Below are 20,231 nucleotides of genomic sequence, written 5' to 3' on the forward strand. Positions count from 1 at the left end.
AGGTGCCTTAAAGCATAGTGGTGAGTGCTAGAGAAAGGAAGAAATTCTAAGGGGTCACTGGAATTTCTGTGGTTTCAGAGTCTTTCAGTAGGAAAGGCAAATTTAATCCTAGGATATACCGGCTGAAGGATTTCCAGTGGAGATATATAGAAAAGCAGAAAGCGTAAGATCTGATCAGAAATGTCATACTCAGCTTATTCAGAAAGTACATTTATGAAAAGTGAGAGCAGGTGCAGGAGTGTTAAAGGTAATGAAGAGTCAGTCTTATGAAAAGAGCTTTGCCTAGCAAAACAATGACTAAGAGATAAAAAATATTGTTGTTTATAAACATCAGTATGGTAAACACAGGGTGTGTAGCCAAAATGATAAGCCTTTATGAAAGTCATTAAAATTTGACATGAAGCTGAAATTATCTCCTTTTTCTTTGGCTTTCCAAATAGATACATGTCATATTGCTGTGTTTATAGTTATTTTATATTTTTGTTTTCCTAAGCAGAAGCTATTGCAACACTGGAAATTTTCCAGAGTGCCTGTGGAGATACTCTTGGACTAGCTAACATGCTAGAGGTCCATTAATAGCACTATCACAGGAGTCTTACTCCCAGATGTGAGACATGAAAAGAGAACCTGGGCAAGTGTCCTTCCTACTGTGCTAAATTCTAATAACCTTTTGGAGGTGTGCAATGTGATAATCATGCATGGGGAAGGAGGCTGGGGTATGAGAATGAACTTTGGTTCATGGTTCTTTGGCTTCTGCTGTCATAGCAACTGGATACAAAACTGTCAGTCTCATAGTAAAAGATTAAAATTTGCCTACCCAAAGAAGCAAAGTGGTGGGCGTTGTTCTGTTTCAAGAGTGAGTGTTGATATGTGTAGTTTGGACGGGCTTTGAAGCCATCAACAGTACATTGAGATAATATTTTGGTATTTTATCTTCATTTGCAGGAATATCAATTAGACTGTGTCATGACTGCACTCTTGCACATACATTCATACCTTTCTGTTACTACAGTGGGATTCTTCTCAATACTACCAAAAGTTCAGGTTCCAGCCTCAGCTCATCATACCCTACCTCTGTGGTGCTCAGGTACCTATCACTCCAAACCACCTCTTTCTAGGAAAAGTGGCATAATTTTTTTATTATTATTTATTTAATTAATTTATTTATTATGTATTTCATTTATTTATGTCTTCATTTTCTTTGTTAATTCCAGTGAGACGAAGCACTGATACCTACCTTTGACTAGGGGACTGTGTTCCAGATGACTGAAGTCAGGTGAAGTAAAACCCATTTGAATGTGACAAAGGTACATGTAAGCACTGAATGAGAACAGACAGCCAGAGACAGCAAACCAACATGTACTCAGCATCCTAGTAACAAATAATAATTGAACATGAACATTCCTAATCTTAAAGTAGGAACCTGACATCAGTTCCTGGCTGAATTCTTACCTGGCTTTTTGCTTTTTTTTTTTTTTTTTCCCTTTAGAATAGCACAGTAAATATAGCTTTTTGAGGATGCTTTGTCACCATGTACTATTGCCTTTTTATTATCCCTGGCCAGAGTAATCAAATTAGGACACTTAATACTAATGCTTTGTATAATCATAGATATCCTTGTGTAGACTGTGGATCAGTAAAAGCCTTTACTTCATATAGTATGGCAGTTTCATAGACATTTTTAGATAAGGGAATCTGTGTCATTTTATCATGCTCCCTGTTCTGAAGGAAATGGCTGACATATGTAATGCAGACAGGAATGTTATTCTATCTAAACTTTAAAACCAAGTAATCTGAAAAACAGGAATGTTATTCTATCTAAACTTTAAAACCAAGTAATCTGAAAAACCATTCACTGTAAAGACTTAATGTTTTTGAAAACCCTGTTGTTTTGGTCCTAGAGAATCTGCTATGAAGATGCATTGTATATATCTTTACAACTGACATGAAGGAACACTTATTTTTTTGTTCCTGAGTTCTAAGGTTTTTATTGTTTCCTTTTGAGGTACTAAATAATCCCCAGAAAAAGATTCTTTGGGATTTCCTGGATACCACACAGCACAGACTTCTAGCCCTGCAGCTGGACCAATAGTATCTCTCATCATTTAAAAGATGCATCAGATTTGATCCCAGATAATTTAAATGAAGACAGGTAGAATCCTAAACCAAACACATAATATTTAATACTTCTGTAGGTCTCACAAGTTTTTCTCTCAGTGAATTAAAAACTCATCACCGTAATTTTTTTAAGACTAGTCAAGTAGGGTTTTTAATGATTTGGAATCTTTTAAAAGATACTTTAAAGTGCTGTGTCTCATCTTCAAAATGGTTTAAAATTCATCAAGTTGGAATGATTTTTTTTAGATAAGAGCTGAAGTTTCTCTGACTTTCCTGCAGTGCTTGATGTTACTCATATCCAAATGGCAACAATGTGTAGAGAAATGTGATAATAAAATCCATTGAGTAAGGAGGTGTTAATACATAGCTGGTGATGCAAAGTTTTAAAGGAAGCTATTTTGTCATTGTGATCTGCTACTTACTGAATGTTATTTCTAAAATATTTGGTTATGATTCTGTCATGTAGTAAGTCCTGCAATACTCTGGGTACTTGTATTTTAAACTGTTACATTCTTTTCTTTCAGCCTTAAGCCTTTGAAACATGCGATTTTTAGAATCCATTTCTATATCGTGGTGCTCACGATATATTGTATAGTATAGTGCAACATTATACAATTCCATATAAAAGAATTGTAATCATTAAAGATTTTCTCCATGTCTACATTTACAGCATTATCAAGAAGTCCCTCTGCTTACGTTGAATCTATGCACCAGCTTCTACATGTCAGTTTTAGCATCTGTGTCAAATAGAGTTTTTCCAGTTTTATAATTGACCCATAGAGACTGTTAAGCCCTGCATGTTTTAAATTTTGCTGAATAATTTAGTGTGGTGGACATGGTATGTCACATAAAGTGCAAAATTAATTCATAGATAGAAAATTCAGATAGCAGATAAGATTTTCGTTCTCGCCAATTAAGAAACAAATCTAGAAGCCTAAAGGATACTGAATTGCACAGAACAATATAAGCAAGAATATTTCAAGTGATGTAACAATTCTGCTGAAGCCACGCACATGTAGTCAAACCTACATAAGCTGTTATCAAGACAGTTAACCAAAACTACTGGTTGCTATTATGAACTGAAAACTTCTGCAGTATATTGAACCTGTATCATTAAAAAAACATCACTAAATAGAATATTTGCCAATGCTGCAATGTGCAGAAGAGATCAGATAAGGAAGAGGACCTTAGACAACATGAAGGGAGTAACACTTCCTACTTCAATGAATAAGACAATGTTAATGCATTAGTTATTTTAAAATGAAATTATCTTTATTAAAAAGGATTCACTTTTCTGGAATGGGTATGTATGAAATATTTAAATCAGAATATGGAAGGAACTGTTATCTATAGTTGCTCTTTTACTGACAAATGGACTCAATTCAAGAAAATCTTAGACATGGTTATAATCAGCCCTATGTGTGGCTTCACTTAGTCTAAACTATAACTTGAAGCAATCACAAAGTTAAGCACGTGTTTAAGTGTTGGTTGAATAACTATGACTTCACAAATCATAAGAAAATATATAGACATGAATCAGAAAAAAAGAAATTTGAAATTTATTTAGAATAAAAGGAAAATTGAGGAAAAGTAAAACCTCATCTACCCTCTTTCTCAAAATCAATCCTGATTCTGCCATCAGGGCTTTTTTCATTCTTTAGCCAAAACTGACTGCAGAATGAAAATTTTGTGGCAACTTCAGAGAAAGTGATCAAAGTATGCATTTCTAAATTAACAAAATGTTTAAAAGCAGGACTACCACTGAATTTTTCTAGTATTATCTGTGATTAAAATGATCAAATATGTGTTGAGTTTTAAAAATCAGAGGCACATTCAATTTTTTATTAAGATATCATTAAAACCAAGGATAAGATTGAATTGTGTTGGGGTAGGAAGCCTTTGGTTTCATGTATAGTCTGAAGTTTAAAATACTTATTATTATTCCCAGTAGCAGATTCTTATATTAGTTATGTATTAAAAAATTTGCCAGCTCATCTGTTTATGAACACAAAGTATTTGTTTTGTTTTCCGTGTTAGAATGAGATATTATGGTGAAACTCAAGAAATACTGTAAACTTTTGTTCTGTGTATTTTCTGGGAAGTATATGCAAACATTGAAGCAAAGAGGGAAAAATCAATTTCACAGGTGCAAAATAGCTTACAGTCAGAGGAGAGAGAGAGAGAGAAAATAAAAAGAAGCAAAAAGATTTTCACAATGAACAGAAACTTCACAGACACAGCATTTGTATCTGGGTGCCAAAACCTAGTTTTCTCAGTCCATATTTAGGCACTTGAACATAGCTGGCCTACTTGTCAGTAATACTAAACATTCACAAATGAAAAAGAGTTGATTTTAAAAGTTTAAGTACTTTTAAAAACCAAGCAAAGCAAAGTTTATACAAAGTTGCCTGAGTATCTGAGGAGACAAGCATTGGCACGTAGTCTTAAAATTTCCAGCCTGTTGTTTGAAAGATCACACCCCCCATATTTTATCCACTATTGCAGGTTTAATACAATTAGGCCTGTGAATTATATATATATGTATATATAATATATTATATTATATATATATATATATATCTCAGACAGTGAGGAATTACTCTTAGCTGAATTAAGTTACAGCACACTGCAGCTGCTCTTCCTGACTGTAGCATCAGCAGAACAGCCAGTCTGTGTATCGGGGTTGTTCTCAGTGTAAATCTGTGTTTGCAAGGTGTGTACAGGCAACTATTTCATGTGGCTTGCATTAAGAATGTTTTTTCCAGACAGAAGAGAAGACTGCAAATCGGTCTGTAGTCTAAAGTACAGTAAGATAGTTACTTGGTCAGCATACAGTGTAACATGATAAGGAGGTTTGGATGCTCAAGACACTTCTGTTTATTCAGGTGACTGCTGGTGACTGTCACTAAGGATTTTGATTTTTTGTTCAGCTCTGTAGTGCTTCTAGAACAGAAAATGAGTCCCTAATGTATGCTAACAATAAATACTGGATAGTAACTATCTTGAGAATATGGTATGTGGAAAGACCAGTGAGGACTGCAAAGCTGAAAGGGACAAAAACATGCCATAAAGTTCACATAATTTTCTTAGGAAAGCACGTGCAGTTTTTAGAAATGTACTACAGTTGATGAAAGGTATCCTGTAAACACAGCACATTTAGAAAACTATTTACCTACTACAGTGCACTAGCCTAATGCTTTCAGTTAGGAGGAAATAGAAAACCAGCCTTCCAGTCCCCATCAGCAAGTGGCCTGTGATGTGCCTGAGTAACCTGCATGCAAAGGCTCTTGTGCTGTGTTTTCTGCTAACAGAAATCTGTTTGCCCAGATCATTAAGAAACATCAAGAGAGCTTCACACCTGTACTCGCTTCTTTGGCAACCAGTTCTAGTCTGGGTGAAATTTATAACCTGCTTTGTCTCCGTGCTCATTATCTCAGACCTGTGTTACCCTTCCCTTTGCTGTGCCCTGACGTTGAAAGCAAAGAGATGGGCTGCAGAGCATTCCCCAGGGCAGGCTGTTTCAGCCTGGATCATGCACCTTGATCACACAAATGGACATGCACACCTTCTGGAGTCAAAAGGGAGTCAAAGAGCCAACACACAGCATAAGAACCAGCAGTCTGTGCAGATCAGCTTACAGGGTAGAGACATTTTAGAGCACAATGCAAGATCACTTTCTTTGTGCTCCCCAGTAGAAACAGTCTTTAGAATTCACTGACATTTAATCATGTGCCTCGTATCACTTCTTTTCAGAGCAGCTATTTTGGTGCTATGTGGGGGTTGTCACAGAAATGGTTGCCTAATTCTGATCTAAATTTTGTAATGTGCACCCAGATCTTCTACAGATAAGCATTTTACATCCAAATGAAATAATAATAAAGGAATTCAAAGTGATTCCATTTCATGAAAGAGATGTAACATGCTTAGCAGATATTCCTAGCTCTTGCAAAAAGGAAACATAGCACAGTTTTCACAAAGCCGGTGGGAAAACTGTTCCCACTGCCCAACCTATCGCTTTAGTTTCTGTAGCTGCAGGTGAAAGGAATTTTAGTCAAATTCAAGAAATCAGGACTTGTTCCATGTAAACATAAGGCATTGGTACTTTCAAATCACTTCTGGCCTCATAAAATGGCTGGGGTTCAGAGCTATGTTGGAGCTTAGCAGCCAGAATAATATCAGTGAAAGTGTCAAGAAGCTTGCTGGCTTCATGCAGCAGGGAGCACAGAGCTATATGAGATTTTTCCTTTTACTTGCAGTGGAGCAGTAGGGAAGAGGTGAGGAAAGGGGCTGCTCACTTTATATTCCATGAAATACTTTTGTGACTGTAGATTTCATTCAGTCCAGTGAGTACCTGATGAGTGGTTTAAAGACGATATAAATGTCCTATTAAGGGCTTCTTGTATTTCTCTGCTGAGATTAGTACAATTATTTGTTTACAATATGCCAAAGCACTTTTTTCCCCTGGATGATTCTTTCAAAGTTAGGTTATTACATGTCTGCATTACATTACCGAGAAATAAAAGTTTTGTCTGAATGAAGACCTAAAATTTTAGCTTTTTAGAGAGAAGACAAAAGAAGACATAAACAGAAATTGAATTTTCTAGTCCAGTGGGGTAGAGGGGTAGTCCATGATTGCTGCTAACTTTACAGATTTCTGATTGGCTGCAAATTCTGCTTTGTCTGCTCTAGTCATCTAGAAATTCCTTCCTTCACCTCCAAAGCCTCCTGGCCTGCTCTGTCATCTTTGTTTTTGTCTTCTAAACCAAACCATGCATGATGTCCACACCCCTTTATATAAATTACCTTCTCAGTGCATCTTACAGTCTCCTGAACCTTCTCTCTTTGAGCACACTCAGTGCCCTTGGGGAAAAAACAAGCTCCCTTTCTTCCAAGAGGTCCCTCTTAAAAAGAGCAGAGCATACACTTAGGGGAAATAAATCAGATGCCCATGAAATTGCAAGTCAAGTCTGCCCCAGTCATTGAGAACCCAGTATTCTCAGACTGCCTCAAGGAACACATCTGAGAGAAAGATGTACAACATCTGGTTTAACAATTCTTTAAGACTCTTCTGGCTTAGCACAGTTTGAAAACGTCAGGATATCAGAGGTTTTGAAACACATAGAATTAAAAATACATATTTAGCTGTATTAGACCATCCACTTGAATAATTATTCTGCTTATCCATCAGGCCAGCTCCATAATGCTGGCTGTCCTCCAGGGCCCATTTCTCCTATATTTCCACCAGATGAATGGCCAAACTGTCCAAAAACCATTGAAGTAGGAGATGAATAGAATCACACTGTAGGGGTCATGACTACACCCATCAACTGCCTGCTTAGAACATTTGCATCTGAGAGGAAGAAATTCTGCTTACCTGAAAGTCACCTTACAACTTCTGAGTAATTCTCCCAGGTCCCTGTGAAATCAGTGGAGCCTGACTGCAAGCACTTTCTGAGGGCAGTTCTGTCCACCTAAGGTCTGACTGGTTGGTTGTTAGGCTTGTGTTTTGGTTTTTTAGGGGGAGGAGTGGGAAAATTTAAAGGTGGGGTTTCATCTCTGCACCACTGCCTGTACTCCTGAATTGGATATCTCAGGTAGTGTCTGTGTGAGGGTAAGCTTGCACCATTCACCAAACAGGAAGGAACAGAGGTCTGTGCTCCAGTCAGCTGTGTTAAAAGTAGCTGTACTAAATCAAAAGATATGCTGGGTTGGAAGGGACTCACAAGTATCACCAAGTCCAACTCCTGGCCCTGTGCAGGCCCATCTCCAAGAGTCACATGTGTCCAGCAGTATTGTCCAATCACTTCTTGAACTTTGTCAGGCTTGATGCTGTGACCATTTCCCTGTGGAGCCTGTTCCAGTGCCCAGCCACCCACTGGGTGAAGAACCTTTCCCTGATATCCAACTTAAACCTCCTCTGATACAGCTTGAGGCCATTCCTTTGGGACAGCTGTCACTGGTCCCCACAGAGAAGAGACCAGGGCCCATCCTCTTCCCCTCACAACGAAGCTGTAACTGTGATGAGGCCTCCCCTCAGTCTCCTCCTCTCCAGACTGAACAGACCAAGTACCCCCAGCTGCTTCTCATACAGCTTCTCCTCAAGGCCCTTCACCATCCTTGTCATCCTCCTCTGGACACTCTTTATCTTTCTTATATTGTGGCACACAATCTCATCCCTCTGCCTGGACAAGGATGTGTATGAACTCTGAAGCACAAAGCTAAATATCCACCACAAACTCTGTATTGCATTTCAGTGTAATTCAGTATAATCTTGATTCTCGTGTAATTAAGAGTCATGTAACCAGGGTTTAAATGATTGCCCATTAAGTGATTTTTAAATGTCGAAAATAACACTTTGAATTTAATCTAGGGACAGACTTTTTGCATAAGAGTGCACAGTGCAAAGTTGAAGTCACACACATCCCAAGACCATCTACAAAAATAAGTAGGCAGCCATACTTCTCCATGGAGGCTTCTTGGTCTTTGAGGCTTTGAGCTTTGAGGGATTCATATTGGTCCAAGACAAGGAAGAGACAGCAATACCAGAGGTAACTATAATATTACATTCATACCATGTTAATTCCATACATCCAGGTTCATCCCACTCTGCATTTCCCACTGGAGATGTTATCTGCAAAACCCTGCTGTCCTCTGCTACTGATTAATCCTGTACAATTTTTGGTTGGCTGTTTGATAATGTAATTCATAAGGTAGAGGGACAGTTACAAATTCTGTTATTAGAAGCCTGACAGTATCTTTATCTTTTGCACTAAATGTGGTTCAGAAATTCTCACTTAAATCTCAGTTTTGTCCCACTTTTTGTGGGAAAACTCAAAGCCCTTTGCTTAGATGAGAAATCACCAAGTTAAGAGTTGTGGTGCCCACTGGTGCCAAGACAGCTTAAAACAGTCATGACCTTGCAGATGAAAAGGAGTAATGGCCAAGCTGAGCACCACACAGTCCTGCACAAAAGAATCATTGGGACACAGGAACAATTGATCTTATTTTTGGTTTGGATTCACTCCCACAAAGTGGAAAAAGGAGTGACTGGTAATTGCTAACAAGGAATGAAGGCAGAAATAATATCTGAAGATCACCCACAATATAGGTAAAAATAAACAATAAAGGCAATATAGTGCAAAGACACAAACACATGATTTGTCTGTTTATGCAGCATTATAGAAAAATTTAGAGAACAATGTCAACAAATAACTAAATCATTTTTAGAGAATTAAAAAAATTATACTATAATGCTCTATATCATGGTTGCCTAGTTACAAAATATAGTCCTTAGAATGACAGGGAAAATAATATTTATACAAGTATAAAGCCCTCCAAAATACAAAAAATATTTTGTCTCACCATCAGAGCAGTGCAGGCATATAGCCATTGTATCTTACACAATGCCAGAACTAGACACAAACATTTTACAGAATTTTACACCCTATTTGAGGTAAAATACCTGTTTCTAGTTCTAAGTTATTCCTATGAAATGAAAAGTGATCACTATGCAGGGTTTGGAATCTGTCAGTCAGAAATTTTGGGTCACTGAGGTGGACAGAAACTCAGCAGCTTGAGGAAGCAATATGAAACAAATTTTTCAAATTTGTTTTATTAATCATGATAGCTTTGAGGTGCTAAGGAGGTTGGTATAAGAATTAAATGGAAAGGGTGACAGAAGGCCATAAGTTTTTTAAAAGGAAAAAAAAAAAAAAAGCTATTATTCTCTAATTGATTTTGGGACTTCACTCATTTATTCTGCAGCTTTTATGAGTTTGTATGCATTAATTGCATATCTGGTGTTTAAAAGGTTCACCAGAAAGGGTATATGCTGTTATGGCCCTATGCTGACATCCTTAGCATCTGCCTGAAAACCTTCCAACTTACAATTTAACTTCAAAACACACTGGACTAAGAACACCAGACTAACACAATGCAAGAACAGTAAAGGCTTTCAGGAAAATGAGATTTCACTGCTTTTATCACCCTGATTACTTTGAATTGTTCTGCAGCTTGCAAGAATAAATATAAGAGTTTTGATGTGAAGGATCCAAAGTTTCCCAGGCTGAATTTCAAACATCGCAGGTAATCTTCTGGAGTTTATTTGTTCCAGAAGCAGTGGACTGGTAACTGCATGCCCATTGAAGGCTATAAATAGCCTCTATTAAAGTTAGAATAAATGGAGACAAAACAAATTTATGTTCTATATTAATTGATTATGAGTTTTTCCATTCACTTCTATGGTCATAATTTATATTTTGTTGCTAGCATAATTTACATGGAAGATGTTTCGTTTTGACATTCTAGTAAGATCTCTGTAGACTCTGACGGTTATTTTCCATGGCTGATATTTTCCACACCATCCTACTGTGAATAAAATACAAATTTACTGAACAATGCACATTTTCTGGGGTTGGCTTTGATAGTCAATTGCCTCAATAAGAACAAAAAAAAATTCCAAAATCCCATTAAAACCAGCTTTATGTCTAGTTTCATTATTTTTCTTCAAATTATAGGATGGTTTGTTAGAAAAGCAGTTGAAGTCACTGGGATTACTTTTATTTTTCTCTCTGTAACTGTAAGGAGATGATCAGACAGATGTCTCATTGCATATTTGTTTTAGACCAATGTGATTTAAAAACACTAAAAATACAATATCCTTTAAAATTAAGCTTAGTATTGTAACATTGTGAGGATTTTTGTTATATTGTAGTGTATCAAAAATCTTTTTATATATTAATTAAAATTATATAAAAAGTGAAAATTTAAATTCACCAGATAAAGACAGACATCAGAGGAGAGTAATATTGTGAGTAATATTGCAAGAAAATACTTTATGAATACTTTCAGCCCCTTATCCCTCTTCATATTTACTGTCAAATAATTCAAACAAATGCCACCTAAAGGAAGACTGTAATAAAACTGCTATAACAGGGATAAGAGCATACTCACTACAAAATAGTTCTATATTATTCTAAGATTGTGCTGTTTAGCTAGGGTTTGGATTATTTTTATTGTAAAGTTAGCAATTTCAATTAGTTCCTTCATTGTTTTAAAGTTTGAAAAATTCCGGCATTAGTTTGTGTCATGTGTTGATCTCTACAGACTTAATTTCATGGCAGTGTCAGATAAATCAGAGTGGTTGAAAGGTAAGAGGGTTTATGTGAATTTACTGCTGAAAAACATTTCTAAGAGCATTGAGCACATTAGATGTACATTGCAGACCTCAATTTATTAGTTTTGGGAAGTCTAAATATCTATGGCCATGAGAGGAATTTATCTACTAGCTCTGGATACACTAAGTCTGAAAGTAAGGAATAGAGTGAATGGAATTGTGATTTGCAGCATGGTGAATGTTGCTGCTAGTAACAATTTTGAAGATGGGAAGCTCTTAAGTTTTGAAGGTTATGTTTCTTTGGTCCTCTAACATTTTTTGATTCTACTTGACCTTAAAAAATATACCGTGAATGTGGACAGCAAAGCTATTTTACCCATTTCACATACTCAAGGATGGGTAAGACTGATCCTTCTTGATAATCCCCAAGAGTCAGCTGAGGCCTTGAGTCCCAGAACTCTTTCCAAGACCTTTGTAATGTTTCTTTTGCAAAGTTTTGACCTTTCGTTAGTGTTATTTTTAATGCATGTTTTGAATCATCTGGCTAATATTATCACTCCTGGGTTTTTTTTCCAACATCAAAAACCCATTAGCACATAACTTTGTCTTTGTGGTGCATTGATCACCATCGATTACTGCTGCTTACTGTAATATTACCTAACTATATCACCTTCATAAATCGTTGTATGCATATAAGTATATATAAGTATATATATTTATATGAAACAGAAGTGGTCATGTCTTCAACAAACATATAAAAATCCTCTTTTTAAAGTTTTATAGTCAAAGAAAGTCTTCTACACCATCAGAATTGTACTGAAGCCTGTAAATTTTCCTTGCAGATCAAGGAAGTGCTAAAGTGTATGTATTTTTTTTATTGAATATATTTGCTATTTTTCCCTGTGTCTGGTCAGAAACTTTGCAAAATGAAGATGTGTTTTTGTATTTTGAGTACCAGATTCTCTCCATAGATTTTTGGCCCCAGGCATCAGTGAAGTAGTAGACATTAAGTTCTATATTAAAATAAAAGTGGGGAGAAAAATGAGCACTTTGAGAATGCAGACTTAGTAATGCAAATTTTTAAAATTTTTTTTACATGCTCTTTACCATTATTCCATCACCTCTGCCCTCATACCACTTTTGATTTGTGTTTGTGCACAGCCAACTTATTTACCACCTGGCTCATGGACTCCTTCCAGCTGAATAGAATTTGGAATAGACACACCATTGGCTGGAGTGATGGATGACCCACTCTTGCCATTTAAAGGTTCCTGTGTCTTTCTACAATGTTCCATATATTCACTGCGCTGAGTAGTCATTTTACCTTGAGAAGTTAATGGTTAAGCACTGAGCTGGAAAATATCCACTGTACAAAATGCAATCAGAGGACTGATGGCCTGCTTTGTCTTACTTGCCAAAGATATGAAGACCCTCCAGTTCTACATCAATCACTCTTTCAATATCCATATAAAGGCACTGGGGAAAAATTATGAGACATCATCTAAAATACCAACAACACAGATCATTTTTTGTCCCAATGGATGGTAAGTCTCTTATTCTGTAAAAGTTACTCTCTGTCAGATAGGTCCCAAATTAGAATTAAGCCTGCTCAGACCCATAGGTAATGTGATATGAAATGCATAGACTGCATTGTTTTTTCTGCTCTATGTAACTAAAATTCCTTGTCCTGTCCCCTACCAGGTTTTCTTTAGGAAACTAAGATTGTTAATGTTTGATGAGTTTTCTTATAAATGTCATTGAAATCCCTGCTTCCCCTTCCTGTATATTTCCTTTTAATGTCTGAGTTGAGTCAGGAGCTCCTTGTTTATCCATGCAGGCCTCCTACTGCTTCTGCTTGATTTCCTGCTCATTAGTATGGACCACCCTTGAGGATGGAGAAATTGATCCTTGATAATGAACCAATTCTCCCTGACCCCTCTTTTCTCCAGGGACATATTGCATGGCATTCTTCCAAGCAGATCTCTGAAAAAGGCCAAAAGTCTCCTCGGCTGTAGTCCAGGTTTATAATCCTAATTTTGCCTTGTTCTCTCTTCTCCATCTTCTGAACTCCAGTTATTGTAATCACTGCAGCCAAGGGTGCTCGCAGCCTCAGATCCCCAAATGGCCCTTCCTTGTTTCTAAGCATGACATGAGCAAAGCAGCTCCCATCATTATCTGTTCAGTCAACTCACACCAGAAGATATCACCATGATTCCACTTTCCATGAGGACCAGGGCCAGCGAACATGAGGCTTTTTACAGTTGTCTGAAGAGGACCTTATCCACTTCTTTCTGACCAGGGAGTTTGTAGCAGACACTCACAACATCACCTGTGTTGGTTTGTCCCCTGTTCTGACACACAGGCTCTCAGCCCTTTTACCTATCCCACATCAGAGCTCCATCCATCTCAGCTGTTCCCTCACATACAGCATAATTCACCCTTCTTGCCACCCTTACCAAAAAGTCTGTCTCCATCCATCATAATTCTCCAGTTGTGTGAAGAATCTCACCACATTTCTGTGATTCCAGTGAGATCATAGATCCTAATTCCTCCTGTTTGTTCCCCATGCCATGGGCATTCATGTTCAGGATATCTACAGGCACTCTAGGGAGGCACCCAGATGTGCTTATTTCCCAGAGTGGGAATGAGAGCTTCCCTCATAGTATTGCAGGGTACAAGGATGGGGAGAGAGGAATATTAAGGACATGTTGTATCACAGTTCTTCTTTGCTGCCATGAAATTCCCCTTGCAGCACTAAGTAAATAATATTGTGACCTGGGACTTCTCCTGTATGCTTCATAAATTCTGCACACAAGCAGATAAAAATGCTCATTTATTTCTGAATAGGAGAAAGCCTGCATTGCTACTTAGGGATAACATACATGGTTCCAGTGGGCTGAGACTACATGAGTTTTAGATTGGCTCATCATAAATTCAGGTTTCTTGGCAATTCCGTTTTCCTGTGAATAAAGCACTAACTTATAAAAAAGCTTACCACTAGTTAAAAATGCAGACGCCATTTTGGAGAGACAACCAGGGCATCTCTTGTCTTGTTGAGTCCCATCTGATTAATTAATCTGATCAGATTAATTCCAAATAGTTTTTCTCATGCCATAATCTATACACCGATCACATCAAGAGCCCCAACTTATTTCAGTGAAAGACCAAGAGTTCCCTCAATATTTCCATACTGTGCTACAACAATTCAATTATTAAAAGCAAATTAAACTTTTGAAAACTCTACATCCTGAAACTATTCTATTCTTTGCTTGCCAGCCTGAAAGTGAATAGTTCCTTTTAGTTAAACAGTGTGAAAGTTCCACCCACTAATATTACTGAGAATATATTTTCCTTCTCTTAGCTTAATCTTGCATACACTTGTCAAAAGGCAACAGGGATAGAGATTAGGAAATGCTTTGATGATGTCATAGACAGGCATGGGATAAGTGGGATCCTGGTGTTTCAGGAGGATTTTAGGTTTGCAGCAGCTGCTTTAGGTCTGCATTGAGGGGCAGAAGAAAGACGCCATCAAAAAGACCCAGTGCAGTAAATGCATATGGCAAATAAAAATCGCTCAACCTACCTCACATACTTCTCATCTGGGCAAGTTTATATTATTATGCAAAAGTAGAAATAAACTTTAGGATAAGCTTACCAGATTAATTAGGAGCTTTAATTCTCAAATCTACTGATACTTTCTTGTTCAACATAGGTTCAGCAGAACACTATTTGTAGGTGAGTTGATATATATCACTAGTTTTGATACCTCTGTGTATATCATGTGAAACATTTCTTTAGAATGCTTGCAGTTTCAAACTTTGGGAAAGCTGACATATTTAAATTTATTCAAGGAAGGATAAAATTTATATATTGAAGTATATATTTAAAATGTATATATTGAAGTAGATTTAAGAGTGAGATAAAATAACTTGTCCTTTTCTTCATCCCCAGCAAGACATGGATCTTGAGCAGTACTTAGCAACATCATATCATCGTAATAAATATATCTGTCTTAGGTATATTGAGAGGATATCATTGGGTAATGCACAATCAAAGCTACTACATCCTTCCAAAAGGGCACAGAAATGGGGTGTAGGGGGAGTTTGTAATCACTCAGAACTCATTTCTCTGTGATTGCTTTAATTTTCATGTTAAATTCTGATAAGTGATCCAGCACCACTTATTTCACTTGAAGGTTGTTTCAGATTATATGAAAACAGCTGGTTTGGGGTTTTTTTTAAGACTAGAAGTTCCTAAAGGTAAATCTCATCTCCTGTAACTTGACCCTGCCAAGCCATACATGTCTTGTTTTTGCCAGGTCATCAAGGTTCTGTGTTTATTTAATGGATGAGATAGGAGCCAGTATCTCCTGCAGGTGCTGCCTTGAGCACTCATCTTAGCAGGGGATAAATTACCCTCTGGATGTTTCTCTCCATGTTGGCTGTAGGGAATGTAAATACTCAGGTTGCAAGGTTTTAAATTACTAGAAACTTAGTTTATAGAAGTGTAAAGTTAAGAGGGGTGAATTTTATTTGTAAATACCATCCATGTTAAAATCTTATTCTTTTTTAAGGAGAGAATACTGCAGCATTTGTCCTGTTTTATTACAATGTAGCTTGAAGGGAAGAAGTCAGAACTGCCTGGGATGGTGGAAACACAAGAAAATCAATGTCTTGTGCAGAGTATAAACATGAAGAGGAAAAACATGAAAAAAACCCCTCCTTATAAAAGGTGTCAATTAGCTGATTAATCAGAAAAGAGAGCAGATATAGGCTTTCATAGAAGAATGTAGTAATAACTGTTCCTTGAAAGAAGGTAAACATATCTTTAAGTAATGGTTGGCTGGAGAAAGAGTGTGGGGACTGAGAGAAAATTCTAAATATGTTTATTTTAAGGAGATTAACGAATAGTGATGCAGTCTTCTGATTTTGATTTTTTTTTTCTGAATATATTTTGTTGAAGTGGTGGGAGAAAGCCTAAACCCCTAGTAAACCCAGATGAAGATTTTTTTCTTAAACAAGAATAGCATACACACAAATGTCTAGCTATTTTAGACTCCTCAGAAATGGTTAAATACATGGCTTAAAAAAAAAAATATTATTATCCTGGCTCTGCAGTAGGTTTAGAATTAATCTGTTTTATTTCTGGAAACAATGTGTCCCCTCTTCTTATTGTGGTCATGTTAGAAAGAGGAGTGAGCTGTTATGCAAACAGGCTGCAGGGACCGCGGCCGTTCCCGGGGGGGCTCGGTGCATCCTGAGCCCAGCTCAGCTGGATGGAGATAAAGCAAAGGCAGGCTTGCAAGGGGAGCATTATGCAGCTAATCTCATGCTGGCTTTAAAACTAACATCTCTGACAGAAAGGGTCACAACAAAGGAATGATACAGAGAAAAGGGTGAGGAGCATGAAATGAGTGAGGTGTCACCGTTCAGTGAGCAATTGGAACTGACACATGCAATTGTTTGGGGTGGACAGTGTCTGACTCTGCAAACTGTATGGGATGGATATGTTCTCAGCAAGGAGCACTGTAGCTCCTGGTATGAATCATGGAAAATGTCTCCCACATTCCTTGTTCATCTTCCTGGTAGCTCATAGCTTTGCATCACCATAAATTCAGCAAGTGCCATTTTTACTACGGTATTCTCCATATTGTATCACTAGTGGAGTAATTGGGGCTTTCTTCCTGACAACATTATCTTCAATGACAGGTGAATCTCAAGCATCTGGAATTTCATTTTAGTTTGGACAGGCATCCTAATATTTAGATGATCCTTTGAATCATACATGAACTGGAAGGCTCTGAACCTGAGCTGAAAATGTGATAAGTACAATGTTTTTCATGAGTTTTCAAACATTTGATTTGAGTTACACCTAGAAATACAGAGAAGGCAATGTCCCTCTAGTATGCTGGCATTTCAAGTTGGGGAAAAAGGAAAGGCTTGAAAGTTTGTCTAGGGTGCAGAAGAATAAAGTCAATCTTACTATATGCAGGATTTTAAATTTAGCAAGGGTGTAGTGTACTTTTCTAGTTTAAAAAGTTGAGATTTTATATCTTAAGAGGGAAAAAAGTTGTCTAAAAGTAGCTTGATGAGTGAAAATCATCTTGTCTAATTACAGACTTCTAAAAGTTGGAAATCTGAGTCTACTCTCCCTTTATAGTTAATAGAATAATCTTCAGAACACCATTTTCTGACCTGCCTTAGATGCCTATCTTAGGATGAGATGAATGGCTCTCTGGAGGCCTCTGTTTCTGTCTATTGAAAAGAACAGAGGATAACAACATTTTCAAAACACTAATGCTGTGAAATAGAATTTCAAAAAACTTTTTATCAGACCATGTGGAAGACAACCGGAGTGATTCCTGGTATTTGCAGGGATCAAGGGCAGGAGCTGTGGAAAGCAGTGCTCTGCTTCACTTAAGTTTTGTATTTATTTATGGGTTTATTATAGGTATGACTGAAAAGAATGCAGATAGTAATTTGTTCCACATCAGTTTCAAAATAGCTTAGAAAAAAACAATTTGTATTCCAAGCCAAATCTTTGTTCCCTTTTTATCTTATCCCATTATTTCTGGACTTCTAGCTGTCTTAATCTGTGAATTCAGTGGTGATACCCAGATGATGAAGTGCAAATAGATCATGGTGATAGATTATAGTATTTTTTTTTACCCTTGACCATTTCAGAATCACTTTGCTGACTGCTTGACCTCAATTTTTTGTGACTTCTAAAATCATAGAATCTCAGAATACCATGAGCTGGAAGTGACCCAGAAGGATCATTGAAGTCTAACTCCTGGTCCTGCACAGGGTAACCCCAAGAATCACACCACATGCTTAAAATAGTTGTATAGCTTTGAAGAGATGCTCTTTTAAATATTTTTATCCAACAATGTAGCCATAAATGTCTCTTCTTTTCTCTCTAACAGACTGACCTTGAGCTCTGAATTGGCACTATATATATATATATATATTTAGTGACACCATTAGTGACACCAGTGACAGCTTTATTTATTATGCAAAATCCGGGAGGGGAGCAAAGCTGGGGCTGTATTGCACTGGGAAATGCCAAACTCCAGTTTTTCAGCTGGATCCACAGTGTAAGTTGTAATGCAGTTGGTGAGACCATAGCTATCTTACAGTTACTGAAAGAATGCTTTAGGTAATTTAGAGACCTCAGGGCATTTACCATTCACACCTTTCACTCCCCATGCTGAAGCTACAGAGCTACAGTATTCAGTTATCTAGTTTGGCAGTCAGGAGATAAAAAATACTTCATTTCTGTGACAGTGGATACTGAGTAGTTATTTATGTTGATGCAAACTGTGCATGCTGTTCTACCATCATGGCTTGTGTCAGGAGTAGTGTGGCCAGCAGGACAGTGATCATCCCACTGCTCTCAGCACTGGTGAGGCCACACCTTGGAGCCAGGATTCAGTTCTGGGCCCCTCACTACAAGACACTGATGTGCTGGAGCATGTCCAAAGTAGGGCAAAGGAGCTGATGACAGGTCTGGAGCACAAGTCCTGTCAGGTGAGGCTGAGGAAGCTTAGCCTGGAGAAAAGGAGCCTCAGGGGGGACCTCCACAACTACCTGAAAAGAGGTTGTGGTATGGCAGGGGTCAATCTCTTCTCCCAGATAACAAGTGACAGAATGAGAGGGAATGGTCTCAAGTTGCAGTAGGGGATGTTCAGGTTGGGTATTAGGAAAATTTTCTCCACAGAAATGGTAGTGAGGCATTGGAATAGCCTGCCCAGGGAAGTGGTTGGGTCACACCCCTGGAGGTATTAGAAAGATGTGTAGATGTGGCACTTAGGGACATGATTTAGTGGTGGACATGGCAGTGCTGGGTTAAGGGTTGGACTTGATGATTGTACAGGTCTTTTCCAACTAAGATGATTCTGTTTGACTTTCAGTCCAGTCTGAAGGGGACAGGAATGTTAGCATGCTCAGAGCATGGTAAACTCCAAATACTCTATAAGATCTCTGGAAAGCACTGAGGTCTTAACTGTAAGAGGTAGTCAGTCAGAACCACTTCAGTGGAAGTGGTTGAGTAGAAAGTTTTACATGTAAATGTTTAGAATACTCCCTGAAACTCCTGTGTGACAATGCTTCTCAAGTAATGAGGTTACCCATTTTCCTCATGGTAACTTTAACCACATGCTCTCATTGATGGAATTCTCAGGCAAGCTGAAAGCTGAAGAGCACAGTCACAGTGGGCATGCAGAGAATGAAAGCCAAGCAGAGCTCCCATCCACCAGCCCTGTTCATAAAGCAAGATCACCACGCTCACAGGAGGCCACAGAGGGAACATCAGCTGCCAGATGAGAGAGTAAACCTGAGTGGCACCTGTCCAGGATGAAGGAGTTACTGCACTATATTTTCCAACCGCTTGAAGCAGTTTTTAATGACCACATGTAGCCAGAACTTCAGTTTTACAGTGTTTCCAAAAGCTGACAGGATATTCATAGCTTTGTTCTGAGTTTTTACAAGCTATCATGGTCTTGGCTGGGAGGCAAAGAGTGGCACATCTTTAATTGCTGCTGAGCTCTGCAGCACCTGGGAGCTGCTGGAAGATTGCCACCTCCCTGCCAGTAAGACCTGCCTCAGCTACTTTTGTAAGCTCTGACAAGAACTCAAACTGGTGCGATGTTGCTGCAAATTTTGATAATGTAGATAATGTAACACCTTTATCAAAAGCATAAGGAAAATTTATGTTTTGGATATATTCTTTTTTTTTTTTGGTCTTTATTGAGCAAGCTGCTCAGTGGCTGAAACTGACAAAAATGTGCAAAGAACACATACCACAGCATGCATGGATGTCTGATTGTGTGCATAGATGTCTGATCATATGAATTTCATTTTGAAAAGCTGACAGAATGCTTGGACAAGTCATTCTTTGTTGCTTTAAGTATGTGAAAGTGTCCCTGTGCTGTCTTCCCTGTATTTTTTTCTAAGGCCACTTGCTCTTCAGCTGCCATTCATGTTTTATTTATATATAT

Source organism: Cyanistes caeruleus, chromosome 3, assembly GCF_971803275.1.
Source record: "Cyanistes caeruleus chromosome 3, bCyaCae1.hap1.1, whole genome shotgun sequence".
NCBI classification, from domain to species: Eukaryota; Metazoa; Chordata; class Aves; order Passeriformes; family Paridae; genus Cyanistes; species Cyanistes caeruleus.